This window comes from Pyxicephalus adspersus, chromosome 11 (genome assembly GCF_032062135.1).
Source record: "Pyxicephalus adspersus chromosome 11, UCB_Pads_2.0, whole genome shotgun sequence".
NCBI classification, from domain to species: Eukaryota; Metazoa; Chordata; class Amphibia; order Anura; family Pyxicephalidae; genus Pyxicephalus; species Pyxicephalus adspersus.
Window position 1 is genome coordinate 18,760,286 of NC_092868.1, and position 7,639 is coordinate 18,767,924.

At 37.5% G+C, this 7,639-nt stretch overlaps 1 protein-coding gene across 6 annotated transcripts in view; it reads right to left on the reverse strand.

Annotated features, from left to right (window-relative positions):
• Positions 1 to 7,639, reverse strand: part of LOC140340461 (suppressor of cytokine signaling 3-like) — a 143,166-nt gene that overhangs the window by 93,594 nt on the left and 41,933 nt on the right. Inside the window, exons 2-3 of one of the 6 annotated variants that reach the window (XM_072425680.1) lie at positions 4,197 to 4,238; positions 2,578 to 2,593 (exon numbers count right to left, since the gene is read on the reverse strand). The exons of 4 other annotated variants lie outside the window; for them this stretch is intronic. The gene's annotated coding sequence lies outside the window, so the exon portion shown is untranslated. The remainder of the gene's footprint in view (positions 1 to 2,577; positions 2,594 to 4,196; positions 4,239 to 7,639) is intronic. One more of the 6 variants, XM_072425678.1, reaches the window with a different exon arrangement.

Sequence of the window (7,639 nt, forward strand, 5' to 3'; positions counted from 1 at the left end):
CTTTGCCAAATGGATGGATGTCAAAATCTTTGGAGAGGAGTACCACCCCAACAAAGCCCAAACAAGCCGTAATAGCATTGTCTGGAATGACCAGACAATGGTACATTTTCAAAACATCCTGAGGCGAAGGCAGAGGTTCTTTGGACAGATTTTTAGTAAAAGTGCAACCTGGAGATCCTCAACCAGGTCCAAGTAGGGAAAAAGACAGACAAGAGAAACACTAGAATTTCAGATTCCTGAAGTTTTAGTGGAAGCGGACTCTTCCTCCATACCATAACATCTCCTCTTCCTCCCTTCTCAGCACCATCCTAGTAGGCACTGGACTCTTACACTTTAAGGTAAGGTTACACTTTAATTTATTATATCTAATTGCTTTTGCATTTATGTATTTTAGTATTAAGCAGTGTTTAAATTATTTTATACACTCCCATCAATGTATATTAATGCCAATACAAAATAGGATTTTTTTTTCATGGGAACCGATTAATCATTTTCCTTGTATATCTTATGAGAAATATTTGTTTGGTAAAAGTCCTGTTTGGTATAAGTCCAAGGATCTGAAACAGATTAGGGACTTATACCAAGGTACCACTGTATCTGGATTTTTTTGAGAGAAATACAGAGTTTTTTGGATTTTTTGATAGATAGCAAGTGGTATCAGGACTAAATATCTGTATTTTTAGGAGAGAAATACAGAAATTTATATGGCTTTTTTGACAGATAGCAAGTGGGATCAGAATGAAATATATGTATTTTTGGAGAGAAATACAGAATTTTTTCCTGGCTTTTTTGATAGCAAGTGCTATCAGAATGAAATATCTGTATTTTTTTTATAGAAATCCAGAAATTTTTCTGGCTTTTATTGATAGCAGACGGTATCAGAATGAAATATCTGTATTCTTTTTTAGAGAAATACAGAAATTTTCTGGCTTTTTTGACAGATAGCAAGTGCTATCAGAATGAAATATTTGTATTTTTTTTAGAGAAATACAGAATTTGTTCTGTCTTTTTTGATAGATAGCAAGTGGGATCAGATTGAAATATCTGTATTTTTTTTTAGAGAAATACAGATTTTTTTCTGGCTTTTTTGATAAATAGAAAGTGCCATCAGAATGAAATATCTGTATTTTTTGGAGAGTAGAACAGAAATGTTTCTACCTTTTTTGCTAGATAGCAAGAGGTAGACTCAAAAACTGCACAATCTGTATATTTCAAGGTATACAGAAGGCTCCTAACTTGTCCCTTGCACAATGAACTTCTCTCCCTGCTTCCTTCCCTGACACAGAACACAAAATGTAGTGACTAACCCCTCCCTCCTTCCCTGTATACATGCCTGTGCTCAGATCTCTCCTGATTGGGCTGTTGGGCCTTGCTGTGCATCCTGGGGGCAAATGATTTGCTCCCAGGCCGCGCCATTCTCACCGGAAAGTCGCCGTTCCCGCCCCCTGCATTTTTCTTAGTTTGTTTGACGAGAACACAACCTCATGGTGAATCAAAATAAATGTTCAGTAAGCGAGAAAGCTCCGATTTGCTGCAAGATCGAACTTACAAATCTCGCTCGCTCATCCCTAGTGAGCAGGCCATGACAAAGAGATCAGACATATATGAACCACTGAAGAAGGAACTGGCAGTCTACCTCAGTATCTTCTACGAAAAGTGCCCAACTGGGGTAGAACTGAATACCCAAATCCTGGGGGCAACAGTGTTGGGACAGAAGTACTAGTCCCCGAAGCTGAATGAAAGCTAGTCCTTAGGTATGAATTAGTGTTAGATCAGAGAATTAACATCAGGTTAAGCAATGACACTGCCCTGGAGCTTTTTATTATCCCCCACATAAAATAGAAAACCACCTGCAGCAACGATTGTCCATCGCTATTGTAAATCTTTATTTCCATGCGACACTCTGAATGCATTTAATTTACCAGCCTGTTTTCTCCGACGTTTCCTATAATCTTGGGAACGCCTTGGTTGAAAACATATAAGCCCTTGGCTAAATGGGATACAGGAACTGTGGCTTTCTCTTCTTGGCACTGCACTTCTGTTTAGCTACAACTTTATCTGCCACATCCTGACTACTATTGAAGATGTGAGCTCTCTACCACACGTGTGCTCCCTTTCAGAAGTCTTTGATAAGTAAGGAGCTGATCTTGTAGTCTAATAAAGATGCCACTGCTCCCTCTTTTACTCCAGAACTGGTCCCCTGTTCCATGGTGATAAAATCTTCATTCCAGAAAACCCTTGTCAACACATTTTACAGTTTACACACAATTACCCCCTGATGGGACACTTTGGCATCTCAAACACCACCCACTTGACACATTTGTTCTTGTAGCCTGGTTTAGCGAAGGATTATGAAGGTTTTGCGTAGACTTGTGAAACTTGTTACAGGAATAAAGGCTCACATTCAAGGTCAGCGGGCTCCCTTTTCCTTTGCAAATTCCTGACCAACCCTGGAGACACATTACAATGGGGTTCATTGTCAACTTTCATCCTGCGGAAGGTTTATGACACTAGTTACTGTTTACAGCTTTTCAAAGTTAGCACAATTTATCCCTTTTCAAGACCTGTCCATCTCACCTAAACTTGCTTGGTTCTTCATCAATGATATAACAGGTTACATGGTATTCCAAATAAGGGGGGCACAAAAGAAAAATAGTTAAAAATTAAGCCACACATCTGAACAATAGACAGAATTATAACTTTCCAAACTCAGAGCTTGCAGACAAATGTGTGTTGCTAGGCAACATAAAATCTAAACAAATCACCACGTGTAGCTAAACCCGTAATTATTTATTTTTATCATTATTATTTTTTTTATCTTTTCATAGTAAGTAAGGAGACTAAGTGAACTAGAGAGAATATTTTCCTAGTAAAGGTACAGCTAGGATGTAGGGATCAAGCTTAGATATAACATGCTATCTGGATAAACAGAAGGTGTCTTGAGGTAGACTGTCCCCTCCAAGAGGAGTTCTAACCACATTTTGAAACATATTAGTAGGTGACAATAGATAAGCATTACAGGGGGCCCATATTGCTGTAAACTTCTCATTTTGATTGTATACTCGAGCTGAAAGGTATTCCAGTATTTTCAGTATGTTGACCCCTAATTCTGCTTTATCTTTTACCCTTAAATACCTTGTCTGGTGTAGTAACTACCTACATATGACCCTTGACTCGGTTTCCTAAACTTGCTTTTGCTGGACTCTCCTAGACTGCATCATCTGTGTATCACCTGGTTACTAACCCTGGACTGTCTAACCTCCCATCGTGTCCCCTGTCCTGTTTTTGTAGGCTTCTAGTTGGTGGACATCAGTCCCTTTACAGACGCCTTTGCACACAGAAATCCTGGGGCAACCGTCTGCTGGAATGGCAGAGTGGGAGGTTGCTATATGTGAAGTTAAATGAGGGGATTGGTGCCCAGTGAACACTGGTGTTGGACCAGGGCTTTAAAGAATCTCTTGTCTGCTGATGGATGTTCTTAGTCTCTGATGACCAGCAATATTTCACCCACCCCAACCTAATAATGGCCATTAAAAGGAGAACCAGCATAGTGATATGGTCCATCTATCTATCATCTACCTATTTCCTCTGCCTTTGGGATGATCAATGTGCTAACTGGCTCCTTGTACTATTTCTTTCTTGTGCATAATTACTTTGCCATACATGGACAAGTGGCAAATCAAAAGTAAAATTCAAGCGCTTTTTGCAGTTTGCATTTACATATATACCAATGTATTATTGATAAATACTTGCACCTACTTTGTGTCTTTTATAATTGCCTAGTGATTACGCAGAAAAAGTCACTTCACATTGTCACGGTCTGGGTGTCGAAAGAGACGATTAACCTTCTCCCAGGAATCAAATATGGAATTAGCAAATTTGTAAAGAGACAACATATGGATTTTTTTAGTAAATCTCACTGGAACAAAGCTAATTTGATCACTACCAATCAATGGGCCAGTGTGTGTTTTTTTATTTAGGTTGCGAAGAGTTCAGCAAAGATTTTTACATCCATATTCATTAATGAGATAGGATAGTTGCTTGCGTTTCAAAATGAGGAAAATTATTATAAAATGATTACATTAAACCCAAGGTGACTAGGGGCTGACCACTGAGACTTTAATTTTGAGTCCCATCCCTGGAGTTATTTTTTCTTTTCTATTCTTTCACTGCCGTCTTTCTCCTCTTCCTCTTACCTTTTCTATCCTTTCTTCTCATTCCTTTACTTTCTTTTTCTCCTGTAATTACACATTTTTGAAAAGATTGCTTTTTTCTTCTTTAAGGTAAATCAACAAATTTGCCACATATGTCTTGTTTACTTTTAATTTTTACAGATATCATTGTGTAGTTTTATCTGTATTTAAAGCATATCAGTAATCAATGTAGTGTATATTCAGGGAGGATTGCATTAAGTCTAGTATAATATAGGACGATATGACCTCCTCCTCCTTGTCTTTATGACTAAGCTTTCGGATGAAATGTGCCAGAGAAGGTAGTCGCGGACAAGATTCCTGTTTTGTGGTACAGAAGAATAAAACTTTTACATTTATTAGATAATAGTCCTGGGGACAATTGCTCTACCCAACAGTAAATGAGAATACATCTGCAATGGGAAAAAACAATAAAAAGCCAAAATAATTTCTAGACTTCTCCCACATACCTAAATATATATATATATATACACATACACACACAGTATATATATATATATATATATATATATATATATATATATTTTTATAGTATTTCAGTTCTTTCAGTCTAGGAGGCCAAACATATCTAGCCTGTCTGACAAGTATAATTTCCTAAAGTCAAAGGGGAATGACATAAGGGAACTCAAATATGAACACAAATAATGTAGGGAGTGCCCAGCCTGATTTGGGTGATTGCTACTAGGGGGAGGAATAGGGGGACAGAGTAGAAGACTTTTTTAAAATTTCCTAATAAAATGCAAAGCTTTATTATATTGTTATAAACCATATGAAAACAAAATATTAAAATGTTCAGTTGTGGCTAAACATGTGTACATTTAACAAGTACACTTTTGGATATAGATGATCTGAATAACAATTTTATGATATAGTACCGACGCATTTCGCTCTTATGGGCTTCCTTAGGGGGTATGGAGAGTAGTTACAGATCACTGGAAGAATAGATACAATAAAGAATGTATAAATATACTAATTAATCAAAGCCTCAATTTATGACACCACATCATTCTCAATTATATAATTTAATTACCGTCATCACAATAAAAACTAAGTACAGAATGGTATAACATGATTAATTAATGATTAATTAATGATTAATTAATTAATTACTTTGGATAACTTTAAATTGTGCATAAATTTGTTATTATAGACAAGCACTTACAGTATACCTTGGATCTCTGCCAGTAGTTGGTAGTTTAGGCAAGAAATTTTCAGCAACATGATCCTTCTTAAAACCAAATGCAGTTTAGTATGCTTAGGAAAGTACCTTATGTAGGGGGAAAGTAATCGCATGGCCTAAGTGTTCAAACTAATAATGCTTAATGGTGCCAAAGTAGGAATATACATATAATTGATGCCAGAGTATACACTCACATCAAAAGCCTGCACAGGGTCTCCTGTTGACGAAGGGTCCTCCAGCAAAAGAATAGGTAACACCAGCATAGGCGTTTTAGATGTGATTCAAGAGTGATGGTAGTGATGTGACCCAGAAAGTGGGTATCCAATGTTATGGCACTAGCTTCTAAAAAACGCACCCTATAAAAGGGAGGAAATAATTGTATGGACGGAATGTTCACACTAAAGGTATCAGGGTGAGAATATGCACTCACATTAGGAAGTTGCACCAGATCTCCTGTTGGTATAGAGTCCCTCAGTTAAGGGGTAGGTAACGCCAAAATAGGGTCGTGTTTAGGGTGTAATTCAGGAGTGATGGTAATGGTATAACCTAGAGGGTAATAGTCCTATGTTATGGCAATTGTTTATAAGGAATGTAAAGCAAAAGTGAAAATAACTGCAAAGTCAAGGTCAGATGTGAAAATAGGGATTTACATTTAGCCCAGTAAAAAAGGTCAGAAAAAGTTTGAATGCACTAAATAAAAAAAACATACTTGCTTTCAAGATACTCGAGAAGAGCCAAGACGCAGCAAACCTGAAACAAACAGGAAAAGCCGCGTCTCGAAATCCCCTCTAATGCGCCCTAAATAGACACAGCTGTGTGCTGAATGGTTACAGCCGGCGCGGAAGAAACTCGGACACATCGCGCAAGATTTAGAATTTGCAAAGTCAGAGCAAGATCGTGAGTAGAGGGAGGTGATACCGGCTTCCGCTCTCACCTCTCTGTACTCCACATCTGGTATGCTAATGTGCTTGATCCAATATTAGTTCTACTACAAGTATGAGCAAGGGAGCAACGGAGGGGGGAAGGACAAAACCGGGGATCTCTGCCCTTTTCCCACCCCCCAAACACTAACCAGCGCCCATGTTACAAGGAATACTAAGGCTATCTTATTTAAATACAGTGAGCATAGACTTTATAGCGCATATAGAGCATAGGTTTATAACACCAAATCCCACAAGAAAGCCAAAGCATTAAAGGGGGCACGGAATTTAAATATAAGAATAATTGGATTTCGAACATTTAAACATTATCAACGATAAGTATTGATGTTGGTATAAGATTTTTCAAGTATTATCAGGGGTTGGATAGAGACATTGATTTTAGTTTCCTATGCATCTTGTGATTCTTGATTGTTAAGGATTAGTGAAAATAGTATAAATAAGTATAAATTCCTGCAAACTGAAATGCACTCCTAAGAGATAGAAGAGATAGCTTTACGGCTACGGAGTCTTGGGAGGTGTACTTATTCAGGGTGCTGAGATGTATTCAGCCAACTATGTACCCTGTCTGCCCATCCCACTACTCACTATCTGCCTGCACTGACAAAAGAAACCTAGAAACCTGGATCTGGACTAGCTGTAAAATACAGTATGTAATAAAAATGGACATGATTTATTTAAAAGTTTAACGTGTGATGAGGGAGTAATGAAGGAAACAGGGAAAGAAATGTAAACAGATTAAACTTCAGTCTTAAAAAGAAAGCAAGCTCACACTCAAATACTACTGAAAACAATTTGTTAAATTTGCAAGTACAGATAATAATAAAAAATAAACACTAATAAAATAAACACACATCAAGTCTTAAAAAAAGGAATGCAATGTAATCAACAAAAGAAATTATGTGTATTTCTGGCTAATCAATAGTTATTTTGGTATTTCCAGGGCTAAAGGGACCCTGTAAAGTTTTTTTCTTCCTTTCTTTTATTGTTTTTCCTTACCATTAGTAATTTTTTTCACTTGTTTGAACTTGCTAGAAAATTTGATTAGTCAATGTCCCAGCACAGCCTCCTCCCTCCATTCCACAGCCCTCTTCCTTCCTGGAAGAATCTAAGTACCCACTGTGCCTGCCAAGGTCCTCCACCCCTTCCTTCAAACCCCTAAAAATCATCTTTTATGTACCCTGTTTCCCCGATGATAAGACACTGTCTTATTTTTTTTTGAAGGCCAAAATATGCTCTAGGGCTTATTTTCAGGGGGATGCCTTATTTACCCATGAGGAAGACTACAGTACACAGTTATTGTTCATGTG